A 15,088-nucleotide genomic window follows, 5' to 3' on the forward strand; every position below is an offset into this window, starting at 1 on the left:
ATTACGCTCTCAATTTAATCGTTTGTTTCGTTTGGGGGTCAAAGAGGTGGGAGATATAGTTGAGGCTCCATCTCAAAGAATTTTGGAGTTTGTTGAAGCCCAACAATTATTACGCATTCCACCTAATTATGGGTTTATTTGGCAACAACTACGAAATATTCCATTGATGCAAGGTCCCTTACCTCTACAAACAGGAGAACAACTGTGGATTGATTGGTGTTTAAAGGATCAAACATCATTGTTACAAGTGACTACTAATCTTTTGTATCATTGCTTTGTTGAGTCTCTTAGATGGTTATCATCTAATCTAAGGCTGACGAAGAATGGAGATTGCACAAATCTGATCGTGGGTGGTGGCAAATCTTGCAACGTAGTTGACATTCTAAATTGCCACTTGTAGCAAAGGTCTTCATTTGGAGAGTTTTGATTGGAGGATTGCCTTTGGGATTAGCTCTAAAACGTTGTGGACTAGCAATGGATAATTGCTTCTTTTGCACTATTCAAATGGAAGATAATACTCATCGATTTATACAATGTCTGATTGCTTCTCAAATTTGGAGTTACATTTCTCAAATTTGGCAAGTTTTATCACAGTGTTATTTGACACCTAGACAGTAGGTGTTTGCAGAATTTACACAGGTGGACCCAAAGTCAGAGATGAAGATTGTTTTTCTATTTTTGAGATATTGGGGATTGCGTCATAATTGGAATATGCACAACGCTTTTGTATTCGATGGTAGACATGGAGTGAAAGCATATCTACTAAAGTTGAAGGGAGTACTAATGTGGCAATTTTCTTTAGTTAGTGGGTGACCATACTTCATGGCCACACCCATTGTAAGTAGTGTTTTTTACACACATTTATTAATACAATTGTGTGTTTTCACCATATATATATATATATATATATATATATATATAGAGAGAGAGAGAGAGAGAGAGAGAGAGAGAGATTTGGGCATGGAAAGATTGGTCATTTGGTGCGAAAAAATCGATATTTGTGGTGCACACTAATGATGAAATCATAAGTTGGTTGAAGGTAGAGCTTGGTTAGCAAATAAGGTTTTGAATACATGACACATTACTCGACATGTAAAGTGGTGCCGTCAATTTTTTTATGTAGGATGGCAATCTCATCTTCCATTTCGTGCAAAGGTGTTTCTTTAACATGCGATGGTCGATGGGTTGCCTTTGGTGATGGCTTTGAAACAAAGACATATTTCGAATGGGACATGTTTTTTTTTGTATAGTGGTTGATGAATATGCCAGACATAGTTTCATTATATGCTTGGTTGCTAAAGCCATTTGGGTGGTTGTATCACAAATTTGGGCATCAATAACAATATAGTTTTTGTCATCTTTTAAGTGGGTTTTCATTTACGGTGTTAATGCTTTACCCATACCAAAATCATAATATTGCTAATATCAATGTATCCTCAAGCTGTGTATACATGGAATGCGGTATTATGGGCAGTGATACAAGATAAACCAATGGTAAACACTGAGTCATTTGAAATAGGTAATATGTCTCATTCTCTTTTTCATATCTTAGTGAGATGTTAAAAAATGGCTTATTTAAGCAAAATTTCAAAACGGCATGACGCATGCATATGTGGTTTATGAAAACATAGTGAAAAATAGAACTAACTAATATCATGTCAACAAAATCATCTGACGTATATTCAAATATCTACCATGTTTTTGTCCAAATCTTAGACAGGGTTATATTCGTCAACGCATGTATAATAGTAACACGAGTCCTTGTGCATATTCTAAAACGCATACCCCACTGAATAAGTGACTTCTTCTAATTATGTGTGTATGTTTATATATAATATATCTTAAAGCAAATTGTGAACCTTGCAATTAAGAGATACTACTATGTCAAGAGAAAATTTCCATTTCAACACGTGATACATCATACATGACACCGTCAATGTATAAATAAACTAGTCTACAATAACATTCCAATCATACGAGTAAATGATAGAGTATAATTTTATCTCCCATATACCCCAAACGATAAAGGAGACTTTAGACAACATGTACACATACAAATTATACTTAATCTCTAAGTTCAATGAGTGTTACACGAAAATTATAAATAAGCTCAACTTATATATTATGTCAAAATTTAACAATTCATATTGTTCAAATTTTACAATAAGCCATATCCATTCAATCGAATAATAAGTCTGGTAAAGTCGTCTCTTCAAGATTAGCTCTTTCATCAGGATTGTCCTCATTGGCTTTGTCGTTATGCTAAGTTGAATCGTTAGTATGTTCAAACTCTGACACGTCTTCTAATTCAACAAGATCCCCTACTTCTTCATCTATAGGTTCCATAGGTTCTCTAGAAGTCATCTGGAACATCTTAGTTTCATTGATATGCTTTGCCCCAACTTCTTGGTCTTGATTAGGACAGTCCCCGATACCTTGGATCCTTATTTTGATGAAAATAACCTGCTTAGGGTCCTTATCTAATGCAACAGAGTTCCTGAACATCTTTAAGGCGCATGTTGTAGTAATACATGACAACTATAGAATGAAAGTGCACATGTAACATCAAATTGAAGAATATAACATTACCCTAAATTGATGTGACAAGTTTTATATACCTGTGTCGGAAAACAAATCTAAAACCCATTGAAAATTTGAAAAAATAATAAATCGTGGATTTTCAACTGGAATCCAATGCAATGCACTAGATTCCAGTTGAAAATCCAAGATTCTTTTTTTATTTTGTAATTTTTAAAAAAATTTCCATAAAATAATAAAAAATGGATTTTCAGCTAAAATACGATGCACTACATGTATTTTGGTCTATACAGCTAGAATCCAATGCAATGCATTGGATTAAAGTCGAAAATCCATTTTCTTTTTTCTTTTTTCAATGTTATTTATTTATTATATTTTTTTCCATACAAAAAATAATAATAAATGGCTTGCTTTTCAACTGAAATCCGATGCACTTCATCAGATTGTAGTCTATACAGCTAGACATCAATGCGGTGCATCAGATTTTAGCTAACAATCATTTTTCTTTTCAATTGTTTTTCCTTTTTTCGACAAATAAATAAAAATATTTTAAAACATGGATTTCCAACTAAAATCTTATTCATTGCATCGAATTTCAATTGAAAATCTAAATTTCTTTTAGTTTTTTCATAAAACAATGAAATAAATTATTTTTACATTTTCAACGGAAATCTAATGCACTGCATTGGATTTCAGTTGAAAATCCATGATAAATGAAAAAAATAAAAGAAAAATCTTAGACTTTCAATGGAAATCGGATTTCTGTTGAAAATACATCATTTTAAATGGCCAAAATCCATGATTTTTTTCTTTTAAACATTTTTTTATGGAAAAAATAAAAAAATAAGAAAATTTGAGAAAAAGAAAGAAAAAGTGGATTCTCAACTGAAATCCCATGTAGTGCATCGGATTTTTGTTGAAAATTCATTTTTTCAATTTTTATTTATTTATTTATGGGAAAAATAGAAACAAATTCAAAACAGATACAAAAAAAACTCAAAAAATAAGAAAAAGTGGACTTTCAATGGAAATCCGATGTAGTGCATCGGATTTCCGTTGAAAATCCATTTTTTCGATTTTTATTTATTTATTTATGGGAAAAATACAAAAATACAAAAAAAACTCAAAAAATAAGAAAAATTAGAAACAAATCAGAAAAAGTGGACCTTCAATGGAAATCCAATGCACTGCATCAGATTTCCATTGAAAATCCAATGCACTGCATCAGATTTCCATTGAAAATCCATTTTTTCAATTTTTATTTATTTATTTATGAGAAAAATACAAAAAAACTCAAAAAATAAGAAAATTTGGAAACAAATCAGAAAAAGTGGACTTCAATGGAAATCCGATGCACTGCATCAGATTTCCATTGAAAATCCATTTTTTCAATTTTTATTTATTTATTTATGGGAAAAATACAAAAATACAAAAAAACTCAAAGAATAAGAAAATTTGGAAACAAATCAGAAAAAGTGGACTTTCAATGGAAATCAGATGCACTACATTAGATTTCCATTGAAACTCTATTTTTTCAATTTTTATTTATTTATTTATGGGAAAAATACAAAAATACAAAAAAACTCAAAAAATAAGAAAATTTGGAAACAAATAAGAAAAAGTGGACTTTCAACTAAAATCTGATGGAGTGCATGGGATTTCCATTGAAAATCCATTTTTTCAATTTTATTTTCTTTATTTATGGGAAATTAAAAAAATTTTAAAAAAATACAAAAGAAAATAATAAAAATAAATAAAATTCGGAAAAAAATAAGAAAAAGTTGACTTTCAACCGAAATCCGATGCAATGGATCGGATTTCCATTGAAAATCCATTTTTTCAATTTTTATTTATTTATTTATGGGAAAAATAAAACAAATTCAAAAAAATACAAACAAAATTCAAGAAATACAAAAATTTGGAAAAGAAAAAGAAAAAGTGGACCTTCAACTGAAATCCAATGCATTGCATTGGATTTCCATTGAAAATCCATTTTTCAATATTTATTTATTTATTTATGGAAAAAATAAGGAAAATAAAAAAAAATACGAAAAATAAGAAAATTTGGAAACAAATAAGAAAAAGTGGACTTTCAACGGAAATCTGATGCAATTTTTATTTATTTTTTAAAGATATTTTGAAAGTGGATTTTCAACTGAAATCCAATGCCATGTATCATATTTTAGTCTATATAGCTAGAATTTGATGCAATGCATTATGTCTCAGTTGAAAATGCAAGAGTATTTAAAAAAAATTCCAAGCCTTACAAAAGGAATTTGATGCACTACATCTAATTCTAGATGTATAGAGTTAAATTCGACATAGTGCAGCATATTAGATGGAATGAATGTGATTTCTGTTTGACATCAAAGGCTTACTATGAGAATCTATGAAAAACGAAAAAACATATTTACGACATTTTTTAGATTCTAGTGATTTTAGTAGAAGGTTTCTCTCACATAATCAAATATCGTAAATAGAAAGTACATAATTAAATATCATAACCAAAAAGTGAAGAAGAAAGAATGTATCAAGCACATCTACTCTTACATTGGATAATGTTTATATACTAGTGATTGACTTATCTTTGACCAAAACAAGTTATCTACGATAGACCACAATGAAGATACTAAAAGAGGATCTTGAATGTGGCTTCAGACACAACAAAAGACAAACAAGAAGCATGACTCATAACCTCGATGAGGTTGGATTGCAAATGGATGAAGACAATGCATTAGTTGCCATTGATGATGAGGATGAGACCTCATAAACTCTTACTAGTTCATCTAATGGGTATGAAGATGATGGCATAAACTTTGAAAACGATTGTCCTGATACGTTAATTGTAAATATTGTATTGTACATCAAGATTTGGATTCATGAAATTCTATAAATATTGGTGTTAGTCATTGTGGGCATTCATTTGTAAGTTTTGCATGTCCATTATTTAGGCATTTTTTTGAACACCTAAATTTTCGTACATGCTAGAAATCAATATTTTTTTGGGTCATTTTTTAAAATCCTTTACGCATGCGGCACCCCTTTTTGTGAATCACCCTAATTTGTGTCATTTTAAAAATCCTTTACGCATGTGGCACCCCTTTTTGTGAATCACCCTAATTAGTGTCATTTTTTGATGGGCAGTTCTCAAAATGCGACATATTACCTGTTTCAAATGTCTCGGTGTTGGTATATGAACAAGAGGAGGTTGCAAATGCTATTGTTATGAGACATGGTTTGATGCAAAAAACATTGATACATTCGAACCCAAAAATAGGATAATAAACCTCAAATATGGGAATTGGTAAGTAGTATTACAATTTGGTATATTTGGAAGGCTCGATGTTTGAAGGTATTTCAAATGTGATTGAAAGACCTGGCCAAATCATTTCTGGAATTTGGACAAAGATTGTGCATAATCTAAAAGGTTCTTTGGATAGTATAAAAGGTAATATGCAATAGGCGAAGCTCAAGTGATTAGAATTTCACGCCATTTGGGACAGAGGCATATTTTATAAGGATTTCTGATAAGGTGGAGTGGTCCTACTCTACACTAGAGTATTTATTTAAGCTGGTGGTTAGAATTTAGAAAAAAGGGGCTCTTTGGTACATCTTGTATGTATAGCCTTAGGGCGGTTTCTTAATACTAAGATAGTATCTTTTTTTGGAAAAAAAAGAGAGGGTTGTATTGTCATCTTGTTTTAATAACATACATTACAAGAAGAGAGAGATAGATAGATAGATAGATAGATAGATTATATTATCGTCTTCGGAGGTCAAATATGACCTATGAGACCAAAAATATTACATTTCACGTGATATGTGTGAAAGTGAGTAGTGACTCTCGATGTTCAAGAACTTTACCAATGAATGTTGCAATCGAGAGTGCACATTGTGGTTGTGAGAGGAATTCATGCAAAGATTGGGCTCGATCGAAGAGATGTGTAAAGCATGGTCGAATATGATCAAAGGCAGAGCATTGTATCAAAGTGTGATACTCAGACTCGCGAACTTGTTTAGGGCAAAGTGCGCATAGCCGACCACTCTCATCACTTGTACCCCAACGCCCTATTTCACATCGCAATGCATGTGAGCTAAGTCGCATGGAAGCAATGGTTCGAATGGAAGATAACGGTATGGGCTCTAACATGTATGGATGTGTACGATTTCCCCGTTCCGCGAAGAATATGGTTTTGTAGTTAGGTGCAACATGTGTAGTATAATGTGTGAAGCGTGAGCCTCCACATTTGTCCCATGTCATGATACATTGGGCGTTGCAAAAATGCCTCATTTACAGAGGAATCTAATGATGCATCATGAAGCAAGTGTCCCACATCCCATCTACCAAACCATTTTTCTATATCTTGCATCCAACCGGAACACAAAATTTTGCTTTTATGCGTCTTTTGGATCTTTTTGCTTGCTTCCCACGCAATTCTAGGAAGTCGATGTGAGGGACTTTTTTGAACCTTAAGCATGTATTCAACAACCCTTTCCATGGCCATGATCTCAATGGGAAGCGATCCCGTCTCAAGGAGGAGGAGGGTGTAGGGCGTTTGTTTCTTAACTTGTAGAAACTTGGTAAGAAAATGCTTTTGGACATTTTCAAACTCTTTCCACATAGATTTAGGGATGCTACCGCCCCATACTTCCACCCCATAGAGAAGAACCGGTGTCACCAAAGTGTCGAAAAGATATTTCTTGAGGACCCAACACTTAATATCTCCAAGATTGCATGTGTTCTCAAATGCATAATGCTCGCTTGCCCGCCTCTAAGCGGTGTGTAGCACATTCATTCCATCTATGATTTGAAGGAACTTCAAGGCCAAGATATTTGAAGCTTTCCACACATTCAAGTGGCTCATTGTTGTACATAATGCATGGTTTATCTCTTTTTTGGCTCTTCACAAGCATAATCTTTGTTTTAGAGCTATTGACACTTAATTTAGTATGCATGCAAAATTTTTCCAATGCCTTCATAAGCTTTTGTGCATCTCCTAAAGTATTTGCAAAAAGCACTACATCATCTGCATATAACAAAAGCATAATCACAACATTCCCAATGGCAATTTCTTCAACACATTCTTCCTTTGCAAACTTGGTAACCATTTCTTCCAATTCATCAATGCATAGACCAAATAGTGTTGGTGAGAGTGGGCATCCTTGCTTAACACCAATAGTGCTTTTGAAAAAATCTGAAAGTTTATCTCTCATGCGCACACAACATATAACCTTCTCATAAATTCGGGAAATTGCAAGCATATATTCACTTGGCACCTCAAGTTCTTCCATTCGCCTCCAAAGATGCTCACGAGGTACCATATCAAAAGCTTTCTTGAAGTCTACAAAGCAACAATATAAACCTTTACCTCTAAGGCGACTTTCCTCCGTTAATACTCGAAGGGTGATAAGGTGATCAATGGTGCTATGGTGTTTCCGAAAGCCAGCTTGTCCATAAGCTCTCTTACCACTTTTTTCAGCCCATACACTTATCTTTGATTCCATTATACATCCAAATAGTTTTGCCATTAATGAGCCAACCATGATGGTTCGATAGTTGTTTACATTATTTATATCTCCACCTTTATGTAAAGGTTTGATCCAATTTGTAGTCCAATCGTACGGCATACCATGTTGCAATGCATCATTAAACATATCGCTTATCCATATATGTGCTTCCTTTCCCGTCCATTTGAGCATTTCAGCCTTTATACATTGAAGATCGCTTGCCTTTCGAGAGGCCAATTTCTTAAGTCCTATGCATATATCTTCAATTGTAAAGAAGGGAGGCATATGTGAAAGAGAACCATAACACATCATCTTTCCGGCAAGAGATAACTCATATAAATTCTTACAATGCATAGACAAGTCATGAAGAGTTAAGTCACCATAACTCTCAACACGTTTTTCCTTTAGATTTCCCCAAAATTTAGCACATGCATGTGCTTTCTCTTGCGTTTGGATAAGTTGTTGAGTAACTTCCCATATTCTTCTCTTTCTTTGAATAAGCCTTTTATACTCATGCAAATGCTTTTGGTAATTCTCTTTATCCTTAACTACATCCAAAACCATAAGGCACTTTCGAGCTTCATGACATTCTTTATCAAACCATTTTTTCCTAAGTTTCTTGGTGCATTTCCAAGATGTGCGATTGGTCGAAAAACATTTGTTTGTACATGAGAGAATGACTTTCTTGAAAGCTTCCCATTTGCATTCTAGTGTGGCACCATGTTGTATCTTTGTCATTTGTAACATATCCTCAACCATCTTGGAATACATGGGTGCTCGCTTAAGGTTCATGCTCAAGTGCGGTTGTTTATTATCTTCAATAGCCTTCTCACAATCAAACCTATGCATACATTTGAGATTGATACATAAAGGCCTATGATCGGATTCCGGTGTCCATTGACCAAGTGAGAATTTATGTATACGATCCAAAATACATTCGGAAAGTAGCACATAGTCAATCACACTATTTCCATTGTGTTTTCTACATGTAAAACCATTAGTGTTGGGCCATAAGGAAATACCATTTGCAATAAGCAATCCGGTACTATTGCACATTTGTAGGAGTAACTTCCCAAATTGGTCCGGATCTTTTTCATCGCTAGAAGAGCGGTTATACATTTGCATATCCTCTTGCATCCTTGAGATATGTGGCATGAAAGATTCTTGTGAATCAAGTTGGAAACTTCTTGTACGAGCATTCATGTCACCAAAGACAATAACTTCCCCTTTGGATTTGAAATAAGCAATATCATCTTCTAGATTGGCAAACGGTTGATCTTTATCCAAACAAGCATAAAAGTTAGAATCTTGATGAGGGATGTAACATCCAACTACAAAAGTGGGCAAATCATTAGGTGTTTCTATTTTGAGCCATATGTAGCATTTATTTTCATCATTTTTTATGATTGACACATATTTCTCTATTTCCTTCTTAATCAAACATGCCACCCCTCCTTGTCCTCTTCTTTGTCTTGGATTTTTCTTCCATATCAAAGAGTGTACATTATAGTTTCCTAAACCTTGAATCCTTTGAGTATCATGCTCCCATGTCTCAACAAGAAGTGTGATATCCGAGTCATCGGTGAACTCCTCTATGCCAAATCCCGCATTCCATGGGTATCCATTGCAATTCCAAAAGCATAGTCGTAAAAGGCGTGGGTTAGTCTCATAGATCACGTGTCCCTATTTGCCTACATTTCCATCTTTAGGCACATCCTTAACCTTGTTTTTCAATCTTTCTTCATATGCTTTACGACGAGCATTTTGTTGTGAGATAGTACGATCTTCACTCACAAAGCATTGTGTACCTTTGAGGTATACCCAACTATTTTCGAGTATGATCCGCCGCTTTGTATCATCTGTCATTGTGCATACAATAGGCCTTTCTCCGGAGCGACTAACACCATGTTTCCCAACTCGGTGTGCCCCATATACATTCACATCTGACATCCCATAATGCATGCTAAAAAATTCACCAATGGCCTTTCCAAGGGATGCGGGTGTTTCAATACTCTCTTCTTTAATCCCACGGATGACAATGTTCTTTGATCGTCGTTCACGTTCTTTCAATTCTCGGACATCTATGTTTTCGATATTCTTCTCTTGATGCATCACATGCATATTAGATGAGTTTGATAGCACATCCCCACCACATACATCGGCCCATGACTTCTTTGTACATACATTTTTCATCTCACTTACATCCCGCCTCATCGTGTCCAATTTTTCTTCTTTTAATGCTTCCTTTAACTCAATCTTGTTAAGGCGCTCATTTGTTTCAAAAGAAGCTCTTTTACATTCTTGAATCTCTTCTTGAAGAGAGAGAGAGAGAGAGAGAGAGAGAGAGAGAGAGATATTCTATTATCGTCTTCCAAGGTCAAATATGACAGGCTATGATACCAAAAAAAATCATTTCACATAATACATGTGAAAGTGAGTAGTGGCTCTCAATGTTCAAGAACTTTACCAATGAAGATTGCAATTGAGAGTGCACATTGTGGTTGTTAGAGAAATTCATGCGAAGATTTGCCGTGGTCGAAGATGTGTGGAAAGCATGGTCAAATATGATCAAAGCCAATGCATTGTATCAAAGAGTGATACTCAGACTCTCGAACCTGTTTAGGGCAAAGTATGCATAGTCGACCGCTTTCATCACTTGTGCCCCAACGCCCTATCTCACATCACAATGCATGGGACCTAAGTTGCATGGAAATAGTGGTTCGGATGACAAACAATGAGATGGGCTCTAACATGTATTGATGTGTAAGATCTCCCCATTCGGCAAAGAATATGATTTTGTAGTTAGGGTGCAACATGTGTAGTATAATGTGTAAACCATGAACCTACACATTTTTTCCATGTCATGATACATTGTGTTGCAAAAAGGCCTCATTTATAGAGGAATCTAGTGATGCATCATAAAGCAAGTGTGTTGTATCCCATCTTGTAAAAGAATAGCGTGCGGAAGCAATAGAAAACCGAAAAACAGAAACGCAGGTTTAATGGAGAGCTTGAATATACACAGTACACGGGAGAGACAGAGAGAGAGAGAGAGCACACAGTAATTCAATTAAAAAATAATACTCAATCTGTACATTGTATGTGTTCAGTGAACACTTTTATACAAGTCCAAAGTCCATACGGACTGACAGAAGTACGGTGTACTTCAATGCTCACACAAGCGTCTAACACTAACTATGAGACATTAACTACCTAGTAGTCTAGGCTGCTACTAAGCTTCTGATTACTGATGGATCCAGCTAACCGGCTCACCGACCCGGCTCATCCTTTCGAATGTCGATCCGGCTTAGGCTTATTCAGCCGATTCGGGTCCAGTTGAGCTTGCCACTCAACACTCCCCCTCAAGCTCAACTTGAGGTTAGATCGTAGTGTCAGTCTCCATGGCAGCCGGTCCTTCCACCCGTCTCCTTCTGGCGTCACTCCGCCTCGCTCGCGCTCCTCGTCCGGTCTGGTCCCGTTTGCCGTGACCCTTCTGTTTCTTCGCACCTCGACCACCTTGATCGGCCTGTCTGTTGAACAGGCCCAAATCGGCTCCCTCGCTACTGTGACTTCGGCGCTTGTCAATTCGCCGATTCCTTCGTGTTGGCGTCGACTTTTGCTGCCTTCTCGTCCTCTTGGCCTTGAATTGATCCGGTTCTTCCGAATCCGTCTGTTGAACCGAATCGACAGTCTCTGATTCGTTCTAGCTCTTGTCCAAATCGGTCACTCCCAATTCGTCTTTCGGTTCCAGGCTCTTCACCACATCGGACCATGTCCGGGTCTTGGCCTTCTTCTTCCAGTCGGTTCTGTCATTCTTGACTCTGCCACCATTGCCGCTTGTTTCGACTTGTTCGGACGTGTCAACTTCCTTTGTCGACTCGGCTCCTTTCTTCGTCTTATCTCTCCCTCTGTCAGTTCTTCCCTCATTGGCGCAATCGGCAATTTCTTTGCCTTTGCCCGTTCTGGTGTCTTTGCCCGTTCTTCCCCTCAAGTGTGGCACGTCGAGATGCTGAACACGAAGCATTTCGGTGAAGTGCTGCAACTTGTCTGATCCGAGCAATTTGGTGAAGATGTCGGAAACTTGCCGATTCGTATGAACATACCAAAGTTCGACTTCACCGCTCAGGACACGCTCACGCAAAAAGTGATAGTGCACTTCTATGTGCTTTGTGCGAGCATGGAATACGAGGTTCTTGGCGAGCTGCATGCCGCTTATGTTGTCACAATAGATCAAGATCGGGGTCGACACCTCGATCCGCAGGTCTTGCAGCAGTCGCCGAAGCCAAATGGCTTCACAGGTGGCAACGGTAGCACCCCGGTATTCAGCTTCAATGCTCAAAAGGGCCACTGTTGGCTGCTTTTTGCTGCTCCACGCAACAACCGCGCTACCAAGGGAAAACATATAGTCGGAGGTGGATCGGCGATCCAATGCATCGCCGGCCTAGTCGGCATCGGTGTAGCCGACTAGCTCTTTGGTTATACCATGTGGTATAACAATCCCCGTTCCTTCGTGCCGCTCACATATCGCAAAATTCGATGCGCGCATAGAAGGTGCTCCACGGTCGGCTTTTGCATATATTCGCTGATCACACCGACCAAATAACTGATGTCGGGTCGGGTGATTATCAAATATATAAGGCTTCCGACGATTTGTCGGAACCGCTTCTCATCGTAGGCCGGTCTGGAGTCGGGACGGAGCTTCTGGTTCCAGTACAGGGGTGTGGAGATCGGGCGGCATTCCGTCATGCGGCATGCTGAACTTGTACAACATATTTAACACATAGTGTCTTTGTGAGAGAAATATGTTGTCGGGGGTTCGGATCACCTCGATCCCAAGGAAATAGTGAAGGTCCCCCAGGTCCTTCATCCCAAATGCGTCCGACAGCTGGGACTTGAGTCAACTGATTTCATCGAATCCGGGTCCGGTGATGACTAGATCATCAACATACAACAAGATGCAAACCAGACCGTCCGGACCTTGCCGGATGAATAACGAAGAGTCAGACTTGGAGGCCACGAACCCCATCTTATGCAACCGGTGCGTGATCTTGGCATTCCAAGCTTGGGGGGCTTGCTTCAGGCCATAAAGTGACTTCTTCAGCCGGCATACGACTGACTTGGTCATCCCCGACTGGAAACCGGGGGGGGTTGGGTCATAAAGACCTCTTCTTCAAGATCGCCTTGAAGAAATGCATTCTTCAAGTCCATATGGTGAAGATGCCACCTCCTTGCCACAACAACTGCTAGCGCCACACGAACCGTAGTCATCTTTGCTACCAGAGCGAAGGTCTCGTCGTAGTCGATTCCTTGGGTCTGCACATATCCCTTCACCACTAACCGGACCTTGTACCAGTTAACCGAACCATCGACATTGTACTTAACCTTGTACACCCACTTACATCTGATCGGTTTACAGTGTCGGGGAGGGTCAACTAGGTCCCATGTGTCGTTGGCATCAAGTGCCCACATTTCTTCCTCCATAGCGGCACGCCAATTTGCGTCCCTTGCCACTTCTGCATAGCTCTCCGGCTCATGCACTTCTGCCACCTTGGTCATGTACGCATAGTGATGCGCCATGTACTCATTGTACCCGTACCGCTTCATGGGGTTCTTCTGGTGGGAAGACCGCCGTAACTTATCGTTACCCGGTTTGAGGCCCATCTTGGCTGGTTTAGACTTCATTCTCGAAGATCCACCTTCATCCTTTCCGGAGTCGGATTCGCTCCGATCCAAGTCAACATTGCCGGTTTCGTATTCCGGCATCTTCTTCTTCCCCTTCTCTTTGTGCGTGAACCGTCTCCTCGGTTCCTTGCGCGGGGAGAGCACAACAGAGTCTCCATTACTCGCTGGTTCCTCATCCGACTGGTCATCCCGACTCAGCCACTCATTTAGTCCACTTAACCGAAATGAGATCGGACTCTCTTCTAGAGTGCCGAGGTCTTCATCTTTTATCTGGACCGGTTCAGGCTCACTAGCTTCATCCTCCGGTATCGGGTCAGGGTCGGAAGTCGGAGCCAGTAAGGCATACCATGATGCCGTCTCATCAAACTCAACAACTCGGCTAACTCGGACTTGCTTCATCCGGGGGTTATAGCACTTATACCCCTTTTGCGTATACGAGTAACCGACCAGGATGCATTTCTCTAACTTTGCATCCAACTTCCTCCGCTTCTCATCCGGCACATGCACATATGCAATGCTACTGAATATCTGAAGGTGTCTCAAATTCGGCTTGCGTCTGAAATACAGCTCATGTGCGGACACCTTGTCACCGATCCGGTTTTGGATATAGACGGCCGTCCGGACCGCCTCAGCCCAGTAGAAATGGGGCATGCTCTTCTCCTCCAGCATTGCCCTGGCCGTGTCGACAATCAACCGATTCTTCCTTTTGGCCACACCGTTTTGCTACGGTGTGTATCTGCAGCTGATCTCTCTCTGAATTCCTTTTTGCTACAGATAACTGTTGAATTGGCCGGAAAATTATTATTTTCCGCCATCCGACCGCAGGCACTTGATCTTCCTCTCCGTTTCTCGTTCAACCAGGTTTTGTAGGTTCCGGAAACACTCGAAGACTTCGCTCTTCCGTTCAATGAGGTAGATCCATGTGTGCTGGTTGTAGTCGTCGATGAAGGAGACGAAATACCGACTCCCACCAAGACTAACGTTCTGTGTTGGTCCCCATACATCCAAATGAATAAGGTCGAGCTTGTTACGGCTACGGTTTCGTTCGGTGGGGAATGGAAGCCGATGTTGCTTCCCGAGTTGGCATGCTTCACATATTTCGGCCTTTCGGCCACTGAACTTCGGCAAACCGAAAACAACTTGTTTTGTTTGCAGGTCTTGAAGCCTCCAGTAATTGACATGGCCGATCCGCTTGTGCCAGAGATCAATATCCGATTCAATCTTTTGTCCTTTGGCGAACAAAGCGGTGCCAACGTCATTGGTGTTGAGGATGAACATCCTCCCTTCTCTACGTCCTTGCGCAATAATCTGGCCCTCTTCCTCGATGAAGCACCCAAGCTGCGTAAACCGCACCTGCATC

At 38.8% G+C, this 15,088-nt stretch overlaps 1 protein-coding gene across 1 annotated transcript in view; it reads right to left on the minus strand.

Moving 5' to 3' along the window:
- LOC147854803 (MICOS complex subunit) overlaps positions 1-11,090 on the minus strand; it is a 33,116-nt gene extending 22,026 nt beyond the window's left edge. Inside the window, exon 1 of the mRNA XM_087331030.1 lies at positions 11,077-11,090. The gene's annotated coding sequence lies outside the window, so the exon portion shown is untranslated. The remainder of the gene's footprint in view (positions 1-11,076) is intronic.
- Positions 11,091-15,088: the final 3,998 nt, after the last annotated feature.

The sequence above is a fragment of the Azolla caroliniana genome, unplaced genomic scaffold (genome assembly GCF_043228905.1).
Source record: "Azolla caroliniana isolate FFs.n. ecotype wild unplaced genomic scaffold, voAzoCaro1.0.p SCAF_15, whole genome shotgun sequence".
Taxonomy (NCBI): domain Eukaryota; kingdom Viridiplantae; phylum Streptophyta; class Polypodiopsida; order Salviniales; family Salviniaceae; genus Azolla; species Azolla caroliniana.